At 35.6% G+C, this 22,963-nt stretch overlaps 1 protein-coding gene across 15 annotated transcripts in view; it reads left to right on the top strand.

Annotated features, from left to right (window-relative positions):
* The first annotated feature begins 396 nt into the window (after positions 1–396).
* The window catches only part of znf804a (zinc finger protein 804A), a 255,449-nt gene continuing 232,882 nt past the window's right edge, over positions 397–22,963 (top strand). For 10 of the 15 annotated variants that reach the window (XM_087266813.1, XM_087266808.1, XM_087266814.1 and 7 more), the window contains exon 1: positions 397–632. The gene's annotated coding sequence lies outside the window, so the exon portion shown is untranslated. Of the gene's footprint in view, positions 633–12,554; positions 12,617–22,963 lie in introns of all 15 variants that reach the window. The other 5 variants (XM_087266804.1, XM_087266817.1, XM_087266816.1 and 2 more) reach the window with 1 other exon arrangement.

Raw genomic sequence — 22,963 nt, 5'->3', positions numbered from 1 at the left:
AATTTGCTGTTAATTAACTTGCCCACATGCTGTAAGATGAATGTTTTATTTAGTAGAACTTTTTATTTACTTTTGCTGAAACTGTGATCATTGCTGAAGTAAGACAATCAGTTAGTAATTTACAGAGGTTGAGTAAACTGACTGCAAATATGTTTAATTATACTAAGGATCTAGCTATTATTAGGATAAATTAACATCTTCACTTTCATGCAAATATTTAATTTCTTACCACTAGAGTTATTCACTTATAACTTTTAAATAGGCTACATAGCCTAGTATTAGGCCTATTTGTTAACTGAATGTGATTAAAGTAGAATCTTTAATATCAAATATAGCATAATTGTGACCATCTAAAATCAAAACACCATAAAGCTTGTTTCACGGCGTCATCAACTTATTAGAACGTGACGTGCACGTGTACGGTGACGTTCTTTCTTGCATTGCATGTTTTATTTTTCTCACAGTGTGTACTCTGGTTTATATATTAGTTGTTTTTATACTGAGTATGTGTCGCTGTGTTCATGATACTAAACTGATAGGATTTTTGGATTATTCGCTTGGATTAGACAACACACCTTTTATTTTATGGACATCTTCAAGTGTAAAGAAAAGCCACACGTCGTGTAGAGAAGGTGAGTAAATTATGATGTGTTTCTTCCCCATTTTATGTGATATATTGCTTTAAAACAGACGAGTAAACGACCCGTGCAACTTATTTTTCGTGAAGTTTTGTATACTTCCGTTTGTTTGCGCCTTCGCGGCATTTCTGTAATACAAACAAACGCCTTACAAACTCATGTCAAAATCATGCAGAGCTGGATTGAAGGACACACTGCGAAAGTAGGCTACTCTGGGCTCCATTCTGCAGATATATAAAATGTTATTTCCTTACTGCGTGGTTGTTTTCTTGTTCGCGCTTAACCCATCTTTTTAATCAGCAACTGTAGTCCTCTCAACTTGCAAGTCTAATTACATATGAGGGAGAGATGTAATACTTAAGTTTGTTCATGCAATAGCCATTGTGTAAATATGTCAGTGCGTTTTAAAATTCAAGCCTGTAAAACATTTACATTTGGCCCTTGAGGGAAAGCAGCAAATTGCTAGGGATAACCAATCCAGTGGACAAATATGTGTATGTTTCTATGTCAAGGGAATGACAAACATTTACTGAAGAAAACAAGAACAAGCAATTCAGTATACATTTGTATATGGGACATTCTACCAGAAGTGTACACTATCTCTCCCTGAAATAAAAACATAAATACAGTGAATAAAAAGTTTCTCAAAAGTTTCTACATTTTTATCTTTATTAAAAGCATTTTACAAATGTAAAAATCCTGTAATTTTTCTGTTCTCAGCCCAATTTAACCTACAGCTTTAATAGTTTTGTTATCTAGAAAAAAAAAAAAAACTTCAGAAATAGCAAGTTTAAGTTGTTATCATTCAAGTCAATTGATTAAAACTTTAAATTATAAATAAATTCTGCAAATAAATGTATATATACATTATTGTAAAATTATTCTTCTAATTCTCTTGAAAATTATAAAACTATTATAGTAGCTACAGTAGATATTCTAAAGTTATATTTCATGAATTATCATATATAGAGAATGTTAATGCTTCACTTGCGTGCTATGTTTTTATTTATATTGCGTAATGCACAGCATCATTCACCTAAATTATTAATTTTTGGTATCATCTTGGCACAAAAACTCTAAATTATTGAAATTCACACCAAAGAGAAACATTAAAAATTATGATATAGTATGTAATTATGAGATTTTTTTTATTTAATTTCCCTCTTTAAATGGAATATTGGCTTAGTATTTCTCTATACCAGAGATACCCAAACTAGGGCCTGCAGTTCAAAGTTGACCCATTCTAACCTTTGATTTGGCCCACTATCAAATTTGAGAAGAGAGGGAGAATGAGAGGTTGGTGGTCGGGGCGAATATCCTTGAAATATAATGTCATTTTGAATGTAATGTGACTTTTTGTTTGTTTGTTTTGTAATTTCTTTTGTTTTGTAAATTCATCAAAAAAATAAAAAAATTAAACTGTCACTCAGGCTAGGCACAAGACATCGGGGAGCAAATAGGTATGCAGAGCTAGTGTTTCTTCCGGTGTACATGTGAACACAATGTGACTTTTTCAATTTTATACAGTTCCTTTTACAGCATCGATGTTGTAATGTAATTAAAATATAATTTATATAGTTAAAAAGACTTAAGCATTCATTTAGTTGTTGAAGCGTGAACCGAGATGAAAAGCCGTTTACATGCACGTGCCCATCAGGACCAGCAGGCGAGAGCAGTAATTGCAGTGGAAACACTGGAGTAAAATTAATTAAAGATTTTAAAGACATAGCGCAGAAAAAATTTAATTTAATGGAGTACTTCTTGTACATTCTGAGAGCCACTTTATATTGTATATCAATCAGGCAGTGGAGATTGTTGATTTTTTAAAGAAAACAGACCTTAAACGTGTTTACAGTTCACCGGAAGTAACAAATTTAAAGTCCTTCTGCATAAACTCTATCAAGGCAAAGGCAGGTGCAGCTTTGTGTATTCAGTATTGAACTTCATACGCTTGTTTCACGCGGCCGCCATTTTAAAGTATAAAAGCGAGGCTGTGGTGAAAAGAAACCCTCAAGTATAGGAACAGCACTGTAAACATTGCGACAACATGCTGTGTACTACAAACCTCCAGCTGTTGCCGCGATTTCAAAATGTAGAAATGGTTAAGTTTAGTTTAATGTAAACAATTAAAAGCCTATTAGGCATCAAACAAATACACAATCTCTTTAAGAGTAATGCATTTAGGTGTCCTGGTAGATTTCAGTTCATGGCACCAGGTAAACACTTTGAGGATGCTTTTCTGCTTCAGCCTATGTAACCCGGTAAGTGATAAAACAATACAGTCCTATGTAGCGCAACCTCGTGTTGTCTGTAATAGTGTAGCTCGAGTACTGAAACTTTAAAAACATCCATTTTCCGCTAACATTTAAGTGCCACTGAGTGCGTTCTTAAACAGCTGATTTGCCGTAGTATTTACCAGTGCTCAACAGAAATAACTGTGATTGGTCGTGTTTTGGAAAGAAAACGTCAGCTAACTAGTGCCATTTAACTAAACTTAGCTGAAAATGGTCAGATGTTTTTGGTTTTATTTCAACTATTCATTCAGAATGGATAAAGAAGTATAAAAGAAGTATACATTTGTGTCACTTTCTCTTCGCTGATAAGATATACAGCCAAGTACACAACAATCCTGTGTGAGTCAGCAGATACTTCAGGGTTTCTTCCCACCGCGGCCTTGATTTAGCTGTTTAAAAGGGTGGCCGCGTGAAATCAGTCTATTGTATTATAGGATTATGTTTTGGTTGTAATAACATCATTAACCATTTTTAAAATGATCTGCACACTGTAATACCTTCCCAAAATTTCCCAACATGATGTTACTGTAATTTTATTTTATTTTTTACAGTAAATGACTTTAGTGTCACTTTACAGGATTTAACTGTTTAATTTGACATACTCAGAATTTTATAGTGAAATTAAGGCAGGCATCATAATTACAGCAAATTACTGTAAAAATAGCTTTTGAATGTTAGTTATAGGAATTTAAACATTATTAATATTTTAATTATATAGAATATTTTTATCAACATAGAAATTAATACACATTATCTTTTTTCTTATGCTAGTACAGGCACTTCTTGGATATTTATAAATATATAAATAATTGTTGTCATTATTAAGTACCTCCGTTCATTTCTGTGAAAGTACTGCAATTTTTAGCCAGTAATGTACTATAAATTTAAGGTAAAATACTTTACAGTGCAATCATTAATATAATTTAAAGCAATGTTTTCTAGTTATTTTTAAATATTGGAAAATAAATAAGGAGATTACTCCTAAATAATGGAAACATTAATGTACCTTTGGCCCACAGCCCTCGAGTATGGTTTTTGGGCACCCCTGCACTATACTGTATCAGGAAGAGATAATTCCTTATGACTGGAATCTTGATTGTTACATCAGCGATGTCTGTAATTGGGTTTTGAACCCATTAGAGTGTAGGATAATGTTAATGACATTCCTTTTTGAGAGCTCTCAAATCAAGAGTGTACACAAATGGCTCAATCCTAATGATTTGACCTTTCGGCAACCTTTTGTATTTTGTAATTACTCATGAACATCTGAGTACTTTTCGTCATGTTGAGTCAACTTTTCATCACATACTGTGGAAAAAACTAAATCTTTGCAAAGAATGAGTAGTTAATACCTCTGAAGTAAAAGATTTAAGCTGATTATATATTGATATATAATGAGAAGTTAACTCGTGCTTTCGATGATATATGACAGATGCAGATTTTGGTGTCATGTAAGTTTAATTAATGTGAGCGTCTCTAGAGAACAATTCTACAGCTTAATTAGTTTCCTCCTCCTCTCTCTGATATGGTTCATTAACAGGATGAGCTGTGTTAGGTGTGGGTTCCCAGATGTGTTTTTGCGTGGTGCTGTATTTTGTGTGCATGCTGAGTCGTTACAGTGCGGCTGAATCACAGCTTTATCTGTCATTCAGTTTGTCACCTTTTACTTGTTTTGAGAAATGCGTTGGAAGAGATTGTTCTACTGCAGACCCCTGGCAAAGTTTTAATTTCATTTTTGTTACAATTTCATGTGTTGAAATGTCTTGATTCAGCCAGTTGCGGGATATTATTGCTGCCATTTGGGGTGGTTATCTAGAAAAAAGGCAGCTGCTGGGGAAATCACAAAGGATATTAATGCCATGAATGAAATAATAATAATGTCATACATATAAATACTTCATAATGAGTCTCTCCCTGGATTTTTTATTTTTTTTGCTGACACAGCAATAATGGAAAGAGGTTTATTGCTCTCAGTTAAGCGATGAGGGCTATTGATATTGCATATCTCATGCTCGAAATGTCCCTGAAGGATTTCAGAATGAGTTTTCTCTCAGCCTCAGGAATGAATAGAGAAAATCCACTTTCTCACCCCAGTTTCTGCTTCCTCTTCCTTATCATTTATTGAGAGAACCGTCTGATTGGTTGCCACCAACGCTACCTGAACAGGGCATTGTGTGTTAAAGATGTTTTCTCTATACACTCCAAAACATAGTGAGGTATTAATTGTAGAGAAGCATTAATATTGCATCAACATTGTGCTCCTGTCTTGACATTGAAAGTTATACATGAAAGTTATTTCCGAATGTATCTTAAATATGCTACAATTTTCATCTATTTAAATTCGTAGGCAGCATCTTGCTTATTATGGATTTCTTTAAACAAGTTCAGATACCATATATATATATTAGGGTTGTAACGGTATGAATTTTTCACGGTATGATAATCTTCTAAAACAATACCACGGTTTGACGGTTTCGCGGTATACGGTATGTTACAAATGTTACAAAATAATAGAACAGTAAAGCAAATTTGACTTTTTCCAAATAATATATTTTTAGTTACTATAAACAACACCACTTACAATGAACAAATAAAAATAAGAAAATAATAAATAATGTGTCAAAGTCCAAATAAACATGGTGCAAATCCTCAGTAAAAAATAGATATAAATATTTACCATACTATAAATAGTTACATAACGAAACTAGATTCAATATGGAACATCCTTAGGTTTTATGTGCCAGCATGGATATGGTTGTCTATGGATATGGATTTGGAAATGGTTGTTTGCAATGCAGACAAACAGCTGCATCTTCATTTGCTTCTTTTGAAAACAGCAAGAGCAGCAGTTCGTCTTTGCTGTGTCACTGTTTTGTCATGTTTCTCTGCTGCTGTGCATGCAAAAGTACTTAGTATGAGAATTATTTCATGCAAAACTTTTTTTTTTTGGCGTTTTATTTAGCCGCTCATAAATGTATGCCTATCTCTCATTCCGTGTTGTTCAAAAAGCTTGGTCCACAAACAAAAGCGAAACCTATGCTTATTGGTTGTGATATAGCGAGTTTGAACCAATCTGGGCATGGAGGAGGGATAATGCATCAATGTATCATGTCTGATTTGTCCGGAGACACAGTGACGAGCGTTTGTTTGTCAAATCAGCGTTGTCAAATGTTGATGACGTAACCGCACTGATTCCGGAGCCTCTGAAAGTCCGCGTTATGTTACTGAATACAGCACTGGAAAGCTGAGATTCTCTTCTTTATGCCAATCTTTGAATTGTATGAATCAGATCAGCGGATCAAAAGTTATTAAACATTTAAGAGCAATACTTATTTTTAGCCGCGGGCGGCTGTCTCGGTCTTTAAGGGTTAAAACCGTTGATATGCAATTGTTCATGGTATGATAATCGTGCACGTTCAAATCGTGGTAAACCGTCATACCGGTATATTGTTACAACCCTAATATATATATATAGTTATAGAATTAAAAACAAGGCAAGCTAAGTTATAGTTGACTTAGTTAACTATGGAGATCAGTCTCAAAAGGGTGAGGCAGTGGCGCAGTAGGTAGTGCTGTTGCCTCACAGCAAGAAGGTCGCTGGTTCGAACCTCGGCTCCGTTGGCGTTTTTGTGTGGAGTTTGCATGTTCTCCCTGCCTTCGCGTGGGTTTCCTCCGGGTGCTCCGGTTTCCCTCACAGTCCAAAGACATGTGGTACAGGTGAATTGGGTAGGCTAAATTGTCCCTAGTGTATGAGTGTGTGTGTGATTGTGTGTGTGGATGTTTCCCAGAGATGGGTTGCGGCTGGAAGGGCATTCGCTGCGTAAAAAGTTGCTGGATAAGTTGGCGGTTCATTCCGCTGTGGTAGGGCTGTGCAATTAATCGATTTCGATTTTGGCTTTTAACGATTATGAAAAACCATTAATCGAGATAAACGATTATTCCATCACGTACCGCCCCCTTTCCAGTTGTACAAGTGTGAAAACTCTTTGCCTCTGCAAAGCTCAGTTCCACGTGAAAATGACTAAAATCATGTGCTGTAATGTAACTTTTGCAGCACGGGATTCGCATCATTCATATTTTTAAAAGCGCAAAAGAGCACGTGCTGTTGTGTGTGTGTGTGCGCCGTGCTTTGCCTCGGACAGGTAGCGTATGTGTGTTTGCGCGTGCGCCGCGCTTAGCCTCGGACAGCAGAGCACACACACATCTAACACGATCTTAATGTGAGCGCTTTAATGGTGAAATACATGCACACTTGTGTCAGAGCGCGGTGTTTAGTGATTATTCATATTAACCCTCATTTGTTTAATAAACAAATTTAATTTTTGCTATGATGACAGTACATTATATTTTACTAGATGTTTTTTAAGATACTAGTATTCAGCTTAAAGTGACATTCAAAGGCTTAATTAGGGTAAATAGATAAATCATTGTATAACAGTAGTTTCTTCTGCAGACAATCAAACATATATATTGCTTAAAGGGGCTAATAATATTGAGCTATTAAAATAGGTTTCAAAATATTCAAACCTGCTTTTATTCTAGCTGAAACAAAACAAATAAGCCTTTCTCCAGAAGAAAAAAATATTATAGGAAATGCTGTAAAAAAAAAACCCTCTGTTAAACATAATTTGGGAAATATTTATATATAAAAATAAATTCACAGGAGGACGAATAATTTTGACTTCAACTGATAATCGTTTTGAATAATCGTGATTACAATTATGACCAAAATAATCGTGATTATGATTTTTCCCATAATCGAGCAGCCCTAAGCTGTGGCGACCCCGTATTAATAAAGTGACTAAGCCGACAAGAAAATGAATGCATAAATAAATGAATCAGTTTGAAAAATAATACATTTATGAAATAAAACTTATACATGCACATCACAATTCACATTTACCAAATCCATTTTGTAAATTCAAACTACAGTTCATTAATACAACACACAGTTTGTGAAATCACAAGTAAAAGTCAAAAAGATTTTCGCCAAATGAATTGGATTTGTGTATTTTTACATAGTGTTTTGAATTTTGGAATTGGATTTGTGTTTTTGTATTTTTTTAACAGTATTTTGAATATAAAAATTGGATTTATGCAGTTTTGAATAGCATTTTGGATTTACGAATTGGAATTATGTTTAAACTTGCGGATTGTGTTTGTGTGTTTTTGAATTGCATTTACGAATTGGATTTTTATGCATTTTTTTATTCGTATTTTGAGTTTACAAAATGGATTTGTGCAGTTTTTTAAATCATGTTTTACATTTGTAGATTGAATTTGTGCATTTTTGATTTGTATTTTGATTTTATTTGGATTTGTGAATTTTTCAATTGTGTTTTACATTTACAAACTGGATTTGTGTGTTTACTAATTGTGTTTTGAACTTACAAATTGGATTTTGTTAATGTGAATTGTGTTGTGGATGTATGAATTATATTTTGTAAAAGTATTATTTTTGCTCCATAGTTAACAGCTTCTTGTCAGTTACATTGACATTATAGTATCACATGGCTTGATTTGTCTAGCATGTAGCACTCTTTTGTGCCATTTGGAGATTATAACTAGTTTGTGGTGGTCAGTAGTTGTAGTCTGTTATAGCAGGCAGTCAGAAACTCAGTAAAAATAATAATACCATATTGTGAAATAGACAATTTTAATATACAGATTTAATATATTGTAAATTTCATTTTTTTTCAGAAATCATTATAATGCTGTTTTGTTTTTAATATCTATCTTATTATTGTCAATACTTAAATGGTTGTCTTAATGTTTATATAAATGATTCAATCTATTTAGAGTCTTTCTTGATAAGTACAGGAACTGGTTTCTTAAAATAGAAATCTGTAAGATTATAAATGTCCTGTATTGCTGCTTTTGATTATGTACAATATATAGTGTCCATGATCTAAAAAGCTCACTGAGTTTTGGAAGGTAGCTTTAGACTCACATTTATTACATCGCCTATGCCTTAATGTTTATGCAAATGCAATATCTAAAGCTTTATGGCAGTTTATTATGTAGCACTTGGTCAGAGTCCCAAAAGTCCCTTGCACCACTCATGCTAAAACAGTTTTACTCTCAGAAGTTATTAGAGTAAGTGGCCAGCTCCGTATTGTTCTCCAAGCCAACCCTATTTCCATATTTCGCTTGAAATGAAGGATTGCAGAAAAAACAACAACATATGTTTTAGTCCCAATAAAGTCCTCAGAGTATTGTTTTGGAGGCTTATAAACACTGAATAACCAAGCAACTTCCATATGCTAATTGAAACTGACCTCAGAACCTTTTTCTGTCCGCCAAATCAATGACCCTATGCGAGACTCAAAATGCTAATATAAACAAATCAATATCCATCTCATTTATTCAGGTGATTAGACTTAGAAAGGATTTTGGAACAGCCACCGATGCCAAAAACCAGCCCCTGCGTCTTTCTTCAGTATCCCCACCAACATTACTTGAACGCCATCCAAGTAAGCCATTTTCGCCTATTTGTTCCCCACCCCTCGCTCCCCCACCTCCGCCAACTTTTAATTTTCTCATTCAAGCTGTACAAGTCGCAGTGACTGATCTTCTACAAATACATATTCATTATTTCAATTGATCCGCGAGCTTAAGTCGTCTCTGAGGAGAGGTTTGTAAGAGCGAGGTCTGCTAGAGCTTTCGGTGATGTCATGAAGTGATTGTTAGCTCCATTTTTTTTTTTCCACAGACGCCTGGTGCTCCTCAAATTGTAAATGCCGACCGCTTGCTTAAGGATGAGTTAATGGGAGTGTTTTGTCTTTCCGCTGCCTTTAAACATAGACAATATTTCAATGTAAGCAGGTTTGCCAACTCTTAATCATGACAGAGTAGAATTTGTTTTCAAAAGCTTTTACCCTTTAATTACATTAGAAGCTTTGCTGCAGGGAGGGTGGCGAGGAGGAGGAGGGGGGATCCTGGAACAGTTGAGGAATTCTGCCCGTGGCTTAGTCAGCACATTGAATGGGAATAATACCAAGCCACTTAAAGCTATTAAGTCCGCCAGCAAAACCACATCTGCAGTGTGGATAAACCTTGGCTGCGAAATCAAGCGGTGCATTAAGTGTGGGACTTATCAAGCCATTTAAAATATTACAGTGGGTTTATTAGCCATTGATAGGGTGAATGTACCCACCGACTGCATGAAGATGTGGAGTCATCACATTGCTGGGCTTCTCTAGGATGAGGGTCTTGCCCTTCACATCTCTCTGACCTCGCAAAAACCGCTGCGCTTCGGTTAATGACTCGAGCCCTGGGTTGTGCTTTTTCAGCCCCTGCTGTTTAGAGGACGGATGCTAGCATGAGTGCTAGCTCTCTTCAGCTATGAAAAAGTATATTCTAGTCCCTGTGTGGGCAATTTGACTGTGTGCTGAGGAAGATTTTTTTTATCTCAGCGCACTGTAAACAAAGGGGAGCTGACATTTAAGAGCACAATTTATTATACATTCAGTATTATGGTTTGACCTAGATTTATGAGAATCAGCTGTGTTTGTGAAATGAGATCTGCTTAATTTTACTTCTGCAGTGATGGATTTTTATGTCAGAGTGAGGTTGATGTAGTGGGGTGAGATGTGTCATGAACAAATGTAGGTTGGATTTAATTCAGATGTATTGTGAAGGGAGTGATGTGTAGAGCGGTTGGTAGAATGACTTGTTCAGTTCTGTGATTTCTTTTTACTGTAGTGGCTTGATTGACTTCTGGTTCATCTGCTGACCTCAGTTCCTCACCCACTGCTGCTCTATACTTTCGACTGCTGTGCTGTAAAGAGTCTCTAAAATGTCTCTTTTACCATGCTTGAGAGACTGCAGCAAAATAACTGAGTACTGGAACAGTAGGCACAGGGACTAATCGAAAAAAAAAAATACTATATGCAATGAAATATTTTTTATTTGTTAATTGTGGTACATGTCATCTTTTTGAAATTTATTAGAACTGTGGAAATGTCACATAATCAGACCAGAATAATTTTTTTTTCTTTTTCATTTAACATGGCTAAGCTTATAAGGTGAACTGTTTATATTTATATTATATATTATAATTATGTTGTAATATTTATTATTTTATAATAATATAATATATTATTATTAATATTATTTGTTTTATGTACAACAATACAATCAAATGGGACAATTCCAATTATTATAAAACATTTTACATTTTTTAAATATTAAACAATTCAATCATTTTCTTTTTGGCTTAGTCCCTTTTATTAATCTGGGGTAGCCACAGCGTAATGAACCGTCAACGTATTCAGCACATGTTATATTCAGCAGATGCCCTTCCAGCTGCAACCCATCTCTGGGAAACATCCATACAAACTCATTCACTATGCACAATTTAGCCTTCCGAATTCACCAGTTCCGCATGTCTTTGGACTGCGGGGAAAACCGGAGCACCCGGAGGAAACCCGCACAAATGCAGGGAGAGCATGCAAACTTCACATAGAAATGCCAACTGACCCAGCCAAGGCTCGAACCAGCGACCTTTTTGCTGTGGGGCGACAGCACTACCTACTGCGCCCTTGCGTCGCCAATATTAAAAAAGTTTATATATTTTTTTATTTGTCTTAAACAAGAAAGGCCAGAAAAAATTTATAAAATTAGCACATCAATAACATTTGATTTGCTTTTATCTGCTGAACCATCCACAGAGATGTGAAAATGTGCCATCAAAACCATTCTGAAGTCTGTGATCTCCCATCATAGACATCCACACCTCAGATTCACTCTTAAAGCCCTGATAAAATAAAAACAAACATTTTAGTTTCTAAGCCCATATTGCTATTCTTGAGGAGAACAGCTGATCCGTTCATTTAATACACAGACAGTAAATCAATAAATAAATTGATTGGCTTGTTTGTAATCTTTAATCAATTTGCGTCCTTTCTGGAATGTCTTTCTTTTTCTGATGATGTCAGTCTGACAGCTTGGACTGGACATCTTTAACCATTCCTCCGCAATCATTAGTTTACTGTGAGTTAACCACATTTTAGCAGGAAATGTCTCAAAGTACTGAAGTGAAGTCAGCTAATTCTTTCAGTCATATTTCAGTTAGGGCTGCACGATCTCGATTCGACCCTCCCACATTATCTTAATCCAGCATCTCTATGATTCAGCCAATTAGATTTTAAAGTTCAGGATAAGCAGGAGGTCGGACAAGTCTTTACATTGTTTTATATAGGTTACTCAGCAATGTGGACACCTCCAAATAGTGTTGAGATACATACTGTATTTATAAGGTAGGCATCACGGTGGCGCAGTGTGTAGCACAATAGCCTCACAGCAAGAAGGTCGCTGGTTCGAGCCTCGGCTGGGTCAGTTTGCATTTCTGTGTGGAGTTTGCATGTTCTCGTCATGTTTGCGTTTGTAGTGTATGTGTGTGAATGAGTGTATATGGATGTTTCCCATTGATGGGTTGCAGGTGGAAGGGCATCCTCTGCGTAAAACATATGCTGAATAAGTTGGCGGATCAATCCGCTGTGGTGACCCCTGATTATTAAAGGGGCTAAGCCAAAAAGAAAACGAATGAATGAATTTATAAGGTAAAATTCACCCAGCCGCGAATGACTTGTGAGCTGACGCACTGTTTGTTTACTACTAGGAGGATGCACGCTTGCCTGCGAATGATGTGTGAACAGAAAGTGCATAGGCTGTGAATAACAGGTAATAAAGTTGTAAATAACATTGAGTTTGTTAAACAGAGAAATCATTTGGGAGTGATTTGCATGTTTTTTTTTTTTTTTAAGTGGTGGTTACATGTCAAATTGAGTCCCCCCTGACAATTGGGTACGCCAAGGTAATGGGTCTCGTTTTTAGTGCCTGATGTAAAAAAAAAAAAAAAAAAAAAATTATATATATATATACACACACACAGTCAAATCTCATTAAAATTTGGAGTTTAACAGAGCGTTATAATGACATAAAATATTTTAAATTATGTATTTCATATACTGATGTACAAATAAAGGGATATGTTAAGCTTTTATTTTAGATAGCATACGCCGACGTGCTACCACTTGTAAATATATAATGTTACATATAAATACTAAAACATCAAAAGAGACATCATTTAATGTTTACAAACGTTTCAATTATTTTAATTATACATATCTTACATACATATAAGTGCATGAGAATAAACGTCTAACTGTGTCAGTATAACTACCCTAGCCTATATAATGTTTAATATAATGCAAGAGGGCATCTGATGACAAATGTTACATTTAACCAGTGAAAAATAATTATCTAATAATGTTGTCAATGGCAGAATGCAAGCATATGTCTCAAACAAAATATTTCAGCTTAAGAATTATGAATAGTTGTATTCTGATGTCATTACTGTGAATTAACAAACAGAACATAATTTAAGTCCATTCAAGTTCACCATTCCAAGTCTATACAAAATGTATTATTTTAACCAACTGTTCAATCTATGTGTAGGTCTACTGTTGGCTAAAATAATTCTGGTATTATTACTATTTATTATTTCTGTTGTTTTACCATATGTTTGAGCATAACAATAATAATAATAGCCTACTCGTATTAACTATTATTTAACATTTACACAATTGTAAAGCAACTGCTTTAAGCTAAAAACAATTGTGATTCTCATTTTAGCCAGAATCGTGCAGCCCTATTTTCAGTCATATTTCATGCATCATGAACAGTGAGCTGATCTGTCTGTCATCATTGCTGATAGATGTTTCTGCTGGTGGAAATTTCAATTACAACCAAATAGTCCACACATGCAGTAAAATAAAATCAACAGATGCACAAATACATTGAATTAAGCTCTTGTAGTACATTAAGAGTAAATGTTTACTCTGGTTAAGTGCCAAGATTTTCACAGTTCAAATCAAGATTGTTATAAACACTAGCTTTGACATATAAATCTATTCTTTCATGTCTTAAATATGAAACAATATAATTAAATCATGAATAGAAATGTGGTCATCATGATAAAAAGCAACTTTCAAGAATACTGTTTGATTTTGGAAATGGAAATAACTCCATTTAAATGACTAGAAACTCTAGTTGGTTTGAAATCCACCAATAAAAGAGGGTTCAGAATCTCAATAGTGCTTTTCAGTGGGTGTTTAGCCATTCTCTGTGGTGCCCTTGTGATGCCTGGTAGTGTATTGTCTTTCTTGGTGCAGCTATCCTCCATTTTCAGTGTTTCTAGCCTTTAGTAACATAGCATTTACAGCTTTTATAATATTAATTGATTGCAATACACTTCTGGAGCAGAGATATCTGTGGGGGGAAAAACAACCTTCCGTAAATTCCAATAAATCACAACTAAACTCTTTTATTTTTTATTTTTCCCCCTCTCCTACAAATGTCCGATCAGCAACTGTCTGAATCAGACTTTGTTTTATTTAAGAAACAAGTATGCATCAAGACATCAGGGTATCTGTAGACCTTGTAACTGATCTGTAGGCCTGTAAATGATGGGAGCCTGCAGAAATCTTCTGAGATTTTTTTTTTAGGCATAAATAAGGCATGAGTCTAAGATGTTGTAATGTCAGGAAAAACAAGGCCAAATCCATCTGGCTCACAGTAGTGTTCTCATGTTATGCACTGTGGATGATTCTTTCCAGATTTGCACACTATGGTTCCGTATCAATAATCCTCACACACACGTAATCTGCATCTCGATATGTCTTTAACTGTGTGTTAAAATAGCTGTTGCATATGTGGGGGGCTCCACGGGGAGGCTAGCTTACTTGCATTGAACAGAGCCTTTGGCAAAAGATGACAGAATCGGTAATTATTCTCACTTGAATGAGCATAACTGCATTAGTCTATGTTGATGTGCCCATTAGCAATTTTTTGCCACAACGTATGGCCTTCAAAGCAAATCAATAAAATATGATCAAGGATTTGTGCTTTGGTACGCAAACACAGGGAATTGGATAAAGTCTCACTGGAGGACCGCTACAAGCTGCAAATGCTCCAAAATTGCAGAGCATAAAGGCTGAGAGAGAAAGAGAGAGAGATTATGACACAAATGTCTTCATTTAACTAATTACAGTCTGTTTAAAATTGGGTAATTGAATTAATTTGCTCTCTGTTTTCAAAGCGGTCGTTTGTGTGTGTGTGTGTGTGTCTGGTAAATAAGCTTTGGAAAAAGTCTCTCTGTCCACAAAGGCATCGGGGTGGCCCGTGGTGACAATATATCAATATTAAATCAACCAAATTAAGCAGAATCCTTGAAAAAGTGGATCGTTTCTCATCATTAAATGAACAGAGAGGGTATATTCAGGGGACTAAATGAAAATTAATGGCCACACTTGCAGTTACATGCCTGTCAGGTCCTAATAGATCTTCTAAATCAGCACTGACTACAATGTCGGGAGGTCTGAACACCTCCTCTTGTCCTAATGTCTCTTAAGCTTCCCCAGGATCAGAGGAGCAAGACTGCGCTTCTCCTCCAGGCACTAATATTTGAGCATGAAGGTGACATTCTTCCTCTCGGCTTTTGTCTTTAGCAAAAGAAATTTCCATATTATCGTCACGCTTAAGATCCGCTTAAGATAAAGATCAGATTTGGCTTTTTTTCCCTCTGAACTATTTAATGGCTCTGATCAACTGATACGGTATCTTCCATCTCACTCAGAGCGGTTAATACTTGATCCTGAAGTTTTTCTTATACACACTGGGCTCTTTATAATCTTTATCTGCTCATACAATGAGGTCTGTTCTTAACTTCTAAAGACTAATGACTTGTTTGTAGCAATTTTTCTACACTAGGGCAACAGGGTGCACCCTCTCATCACGATCCACGTCCTGTTTTACTGGTTGTTTCAATGCTGCCAAATTCTGACGTGTGGAGCTCCCCCTCCTGGTGTTGTGAGCCAATTATGTTACGGTTAAATTGGCCTGTCTAGAGCGATTTCTACGGTGCTCTGCATAGAAGCATCAAATACCATGTGTTTACGCAGACTTTTTTATGTCACACAGAGGCGGACTAAATGTATTTACACAGATTCTCAATCATGCCAAACAGTGTTTTTCTTAGTCAAATATTGATTAGCTTTACCGTGTAAAGATGCTGTAGGAGGGCTTTTTTTGTCCAAGTAAATGGCTTTCTTGTGGTGTGAAAGAAGTGTAGCACTGAGCTTTATTTTATTTTCTACTCCTTCTGTGCATCACGGTGCATTCTGCTGATTGGTTAACCCGGTAAACCCGACAGATTCATGCATTTACAAAAAAAGGTTAAATGAAGAGAAACGGATTTAAAAGGGGATTTAATTGTCACAAATTGCGCATTTTGGGACATCCTCAGACCTTTGCATTTTGTCTAAAGGGCATCACACCTAAGACTAAAAGCCTTTAGGTCTCAGGAAAAACAATGTCAAGTGTCAGATCACATACTAGTATGTGAAATGACCTCAGACAAAGCAGAGTCAAACAAAAATGCCACATACGTTCCTTATCGTCAAGAGCATCAACCTTTTCTCCATTATAAATGCATTATTGCCATAATTAGGTGTAATTTATTGTGTTTTACTGGCACAGACATAAAGTCTCCGTGCTTTTGCTTTCATTTCAATGTATTTTGGAGGTAAATAAGTGCATTATAAAGATGGATGGATGAATTAATTGATACAGACACACTATAAAACCCAAGAGTCAACTTTAATAAAATGAGTGTAGTTAACTCAAAATTGACTTAAAGTTAATTCTACTTATTTGAAAAGAGTTTTGAATTCAGTGTTGAAGGCAATGAGTTAATTAAATACCTCATCACTTCAACTTAAATGGAGTAAGTACACAGTACTCATATAGATCATTTTATTTTTTTTACTCAAACGGTGGGCGACGCAGTGGCGCAGTAGGTAGTTCTGTCGCCTCACAGCAAGAAGGTCGCTGTTTCGAGCCTCGGCTGGGTCAGTTGGCGTTTCTGTTTGGAGTTTGATTGTTCTCCCTGTGTTCATGTGGGTTTCCTCCGGGTGCTCCGGTTACCCCCACAAGTCCAAAGAGATGTGGTACAGGTGAATTGGGTAGGCTAAATTGTCCGTAGTGTATGAATTTGAATGAGTGTGTATGGGTGTTTTCCAGGGATGGGTTGCAGTGAGCTGAACGAATCTTTTAATCCCAGTTGCTTTGCGCACGCCCTATTTTGTTGATATGATTATACACGTTACTACAGAGACATGTTAATATGCGGATGTCAATTAATTTGTTGGACGCAGAAACAGCACTCCTACAACACATTGTGGTCGGCCTCAAAATGGGAGAGATTTAGATCCTATTTTAACGTCAGGAAATAAAAAAAAAAAGATAATTTTTTTTTCTTTCTATTACTCCAATATGACTGTGTGAACACACTATACCTACACACAGTTCTGTCCAAACGGCTAAAAGATGATTTTCATCATAGGTGTTCTTTTCTTCTGCTAGATTTACTAAAACTAAAACTTATGAAAAACTAGAAATGTATTAAAAAATAAAAGCTATGGTAAACAAACCGAAATGTACAGCAAATTTAAGAAAAACTAATTTCAAAATGAAAAACTGTAATAACCTTTAACAGATACAAATATACAGCAGATAGGTGCATGAGACATGAAAATATAGATGACATTTTAATCAAAATAATAATAAATACTAAATATAGATGTAGAAATTAGGAAATAAATTGATGATTTGATTAATCTACACTCAGTTTCTGAATTCAATTCAGATCGACCCTCATGAACTGAAAGAGAGCTTATTGTTTGGTTATGAATTTTGCCTAACCCTGGTTCACAGGGGGCCTCGGGATTAGTTGGTTCCCCACAGTTTCCAAATGCTCCAATGACTGAATTAGATCTTCTTTTGTACCTGCTACAAGCCCTAATTATCAAAGGCAAAAGCTGCCAATGTATGTATGAGCCATCGCACTGATGTTCCGCTTTAATAAGGAATATTGTCTGTTTTGTTCACATCACTTTACATTCTTGTGTTTCTCTCCCTTTTTAATTTCGATCCTTGCCCTTGAAGATTATAACATTTTTGTCGGTAACACCGATGCGTATCTGTTCATCACAAAAGCACTCACTAACGCCAGGTGACTTTGAAAGGCTTTTGAAGTTGGAGAGCCATACAGTGGTGAAAGAGATGCAATATCATCAAAACCACAGGTTTGACAGATGAAAGAAATCCAATAAGACAACTCCTCTTGCATCATTAAACCAAATTACTTTTAATACACAGTAGCTCCTCGGGGTCAAGTGGGGCTCAGAGAGGGTCTGATGAGCCATTAAAGTAACTCCCGTCTTATAGCCGCCTCTGATATGTATGCAGAACAGCCATGTAAAAACTCCATTAAAAGGCATTACGGAGTGGAACGCTGTCTAATCAAGCAGGGCTGCGAGGCTTTTGCTTAGTGACTCTTCTCACCACAGCTTGCGAGCTATACCTGAAACTGCTTATAGGACATTATTATGGCAGCAGGCTACAATTATGGATTCTTCATTGGGCCGTTTTGTCACGTTAGAAAAGCACATTTTCTTGATGGGAATTTGAGTGCCTTCAGAAATGAACACAATCCTCTGTTAATGTTTCTGTTTGTGTGTGCTTTGGTTCTCTCTGTCCAGGTTTGGTGCCTTGAAGCAGTATTGCAGATTTGATACAAGATAAGCTCAAATGGCAGCATTTGTGGTGTAATGTGATCTCAAAAGAGGAATTTTACAAAAAAACATTGTACACATTACAGTGGAGGGTTTCAGTGGAAATCAGAAAGGCCTGCATTTGGAGGATTTATAAGCAAATTAGTGAGACTTTTAATAGCATAAAATCATTCGTCTGTTAGAAAATTTGTCTTTGTGAAGAAGTTGGAAAATACAGTAACTTCTTGCAAACGGAAACAGAGCAAAAGATGATTTGTGTGTGTATGCTGTAGTCCAGTGGTTCTCAAATTTTTTTCATCAAGTACCACCTCAGAAAAAAAACTGTCTCTCCAAGTACCACCAAAATTAGCAGTATTGAAATACAGTAGCGTAGTAGGCTCAGTAAAGCAGCTACAACTCTGCAAAGTTAAAAAAAAGTTGCAGATTACCTCGGATATATAGGCTATATGTCATATATGGCAGATTATATACATCATTTTTGATAAATTTTGAAATGTGTATAGCATGTACTAAGCATATTTCATTCCTCCGTGTACCACTAGAAGGAAGCCTGTGTACCACTAGTGGTACACGTACCACAGTTTGAGAACCACTGCTGTAGTCAATAATGAAATCAAATGGCAAGGCTTTTATTTTTTTATGTTATGTTTTATGTTTATATGAAAAAAATCAACCTTTGCAAATCCTCACACCTTACAAATCAGCATTCATATTCACAGTATCAACTCCTGATATATTTTTAGCAAATAGACATTTATGTTCCTCCAGTGCTAGTCTGTTTAATCACAACTCTGAAAACTCTGAAGAAAATGTTCATAAAGCGATTGCTTTAATCCCTGTCCAAACTAATTAATTCTGCTGTATGTGCAAATAATTTATTTAATTCAACTTTGGTGGTTTAGTGCACACCAGATGTGATAATCCCATCTCACGATTTTAAAATGCTGGCTTAAAAGCAACCTGGAAACCCAGTACACTTGACTGGGTCATGCATGGACAACTGTTAAATGACTAGGCCTTTTAATTTTATTTTTTTATTTAACTCAATATTGTTTGAAACTACTGCATTGCTAGGTTAAATGAAACCAAAATATGTTTGATATTAAAAATCTCACAATACAGAATCATTTTAGGGAACAGTAATAATCAAAATGTGAACAGTTATTATAAAGCAAGAACACCCCTGGACAACAATTTGGATAAGCATATTTAATGTCTATTTACATGATCTACATTTAAACTCGTTTAACAAAAAAAAAAAAATAAATAATAATAAATAAATAAATAATAATTAGCATTTAATAGTAACAGTAGTCAATTACTTTCATTTAAAAGTAACAAGCATTTAAAGTGCATACAACCACTATTTATTATAAAAGAAAGAATAAAAGGCAGCCAAAGTTGTAACTAACTTCTTAAAAAAGGTTATTGCATGCTGAATACACTGAAAAAATATTAAGTTAAGTGGTTATAAACAGTTTATCTGAGCTAAATTTAAACAAACAAATTAAGTTGCACTATACTAAATTTAATTTGTTTAAATTCAACCCACACAAATAGTCTTTTTTTTCAGTGTACGAAATTTTCATTCATAATATTCACATTAAAAATGAATTCGATCTCACATTGTGTCAATTGTATTCACATACTGCCTCACAAACTTTCGTTTGTCATAACATTTTTTTTTTAACTGGGTACGGTTTATTTTAATCTGCTTTTCGCAGAAAAAAAAAAAGCTTGGAGAGGTGTTTTGACAGTTCAGAGAAAAGCTAAAAGCTAAATACAGAATGTCGTCATTTGAGCTACAGACAACGATACAGATACAGATAATGGCAAATACAATGTATAAAATAAAGACAGAATATGGCAGACAGTTGAGAACCTGTGACTGGATTATTAATCATATTAATAGAAACATTATAATAGAAAACAAGGTCTGCTTTCTGTCCGTTGCTTCAACACGTCAACATGGCTGCTATCTATTATAATGTCTTTAGGTACTGCCAGTCTCTGTTCAGGATTTGTTTACGTATGTGAATGGGTAAAGTATCACAACCAATGTGTCTAAATTCCACTGATTCCAGGAAATAAACTTTGCATTTCAGGATAATCCAGCGCAGCTCTTTGATTGTAATGTTACGAATGCTGGATAACTAGATTGAGGATTCTCATGCAGTTTAATATAAGAATGGTCAGGCAGGCAATGGTCAACACGGTCAAACATATACATGCAGAGCAATCCAAAGTCATAGTCAAAGAACAGGCGAATAGTCGGTACAGGCAGCAATGAATCAAAACAAACAGTCAAAGCAAAGAGTCAAAACACGGCTAGGCTAAACAAGGAAATATGCGTCATTATGATTATAGATAAACAAGACTTAGCCACTGGTGTGTGTGTGTCTGAGCTGGTTTTATAGTCCATGTGATCAGTTCTGAACATCTTCAGCTGTGTGTGTTAGCAATCAGTGGGAAACCAGAACAGGTGTGAGTGTGTGGTGCATGACAGGATTTATAGTCCACATGGTAAAACATTTGTAGCCCTGAGTGAAAGTAAATGATCTACAAGCCTGGATCGCTGGGGATTGTGACATTGATAATGAGCTTTGAACTTTCTCTTTTTTCATCTACTTTGGAGAAGAGAGGGAACAAAGTATCACTGCTTGAACTGACTCTATAACGTTTAGTGTTTTTCCGTAATTGATTAATTAATACGCATCGGACGTGCAAGGTACACATTTTTCGCATATGACTACTAGAGCTGGGCGATATGGCAAAAAAAAAAATCTAGGTTTTTTATAAAGTTCGACCGATTCATGATTTCGATTTTTATTTTTATTTTTTTTTTATTGTGTAACTAGAAAACTTAAAACATTAAAACAACATGACTGAAGTAACATTCTCTTTACAAGTAACTTGAAAAACCATCCGGTTAAGGAACAGTATTTTTAATGGCCAAGCCATACATAAAATGGTCAACAAGGTGTAAATAAATGTAAAACAAATTCACGAGTTAAATATCGTTGCACAAGATTTGAATAAAAAATATATGTGAAATTATTGCACTTGCAGGAATACAGAGGTATTTTTTTTTGCAAGTTTTTCTGAGCCTAGGAAAGATTGGCTGTCAGCTTGGCTTTGACTTTGTCTTCTTCTGATTGAATGACAGGTTGTAATGCTGCTGCCTTTTTCTTAAAAAGATACAGTGAAAGTAAATGACTGAACATGGAAACTGTAAAGCCTAATTTAACCCAATGCGTGAAGTTGTGGACGTATAGCAGGAGCAAATAAAAGCACCAGATGTGTGTCTAATATAAAATAATATATTTAATCTATTTTTCTTTCTTCCCTCTTTTTAAATATCAATCATTTCATGCGCTTTGCACCATTCTCTGTATTATGCTGCCTAATCTGTTTGGTTTTCAACTAGGTCCGCTAAATGACGTCATGGGGGCGGGTACTTTCATTTTCATTGCTACCACTGCTGCTCACCTCTGCTCGTGTTCAAACCAAAAGATCAGCGCGGTTCGAAATAAGACCGGCACGATTTTTCACATGGCTGGTTTTTACGTCCTTCATACATGTTGAGATCTAGTTTATCGACTTGATGAGGGTATGTCTTGACAGACATGACTCGGATTAATGCAACAAGAAAAATCCTACATGACTTCACGCTTTAACAGACAGTCAAGTAGGTCGCACACCAGAAGCGCCACGACACGGCGCGCACATGACAGTTTAAAGTATCACACACCAGACGCGCACATTCGCATGATATTTACCATGAAACTAATCAGATGGTGCTCTGTGTGGTCCGGCTGATATATGAACTGTGTCCTAAATCGTGGCTGGGCGGTTAGAATTCTAAAATCCATGGCGCTGCGTGGTGCTGTGTGGCGGGTCGCTGAGCTGCGTTTCTGGTGTGCGACCTGCTTCATACAGTGAGTGAACCAAAAGCGCATTGGTGCCATTATAATGTATCAAATATTAAAAAAAAAAAAATTTCGATTTCTCGATGTAATATAAAATTGAATCGTTGTCAAAACCTAAATTCGAATTAATCGAAAAAAATCACCCAGCCCTAATGAATACGCATAAAAAATGCATACAAAAGTTTCGAACTTCAGTGTGCAAAGACCTTATCTCTGAATTAGATTTATAGTCCAGATTCTTCTACAAACTACATCTGTATTTATTATAACATCAATTTGTACCACCAACACCCTAATGACTTTCAACATTTATCTCCTCTGATCTGAGACTAAAGAACTGTAGCCAAAGCACACAAACACATTGAAATACTTTTAATGCCGGAGAACAAATCTTTTTCAAATCCACATCACTATAACAATTAAATCAGTACGAATCCCTGGTGGCAATTGATGTGTTTTACAGC

This window comes from Danio rerio, chromosome 9, assembly GCF_052040795.2.
Source record: "Danio rerio strain M-AB ecotype USA chromosome 9, GRCz13ab, whole genome shotgun sequence".
Taxonomy (NCBI): Eukaryota; Metazoa; Chordata; class Actinopteri; order Cypriniformes; family Danionidae; genus Danio; species Danio rerio.
The sequence above is the reverse complement of the archived record's forward strand: the minus strand, read 5'-3'. Positions and strand labels throughout refer to the sequence as shown.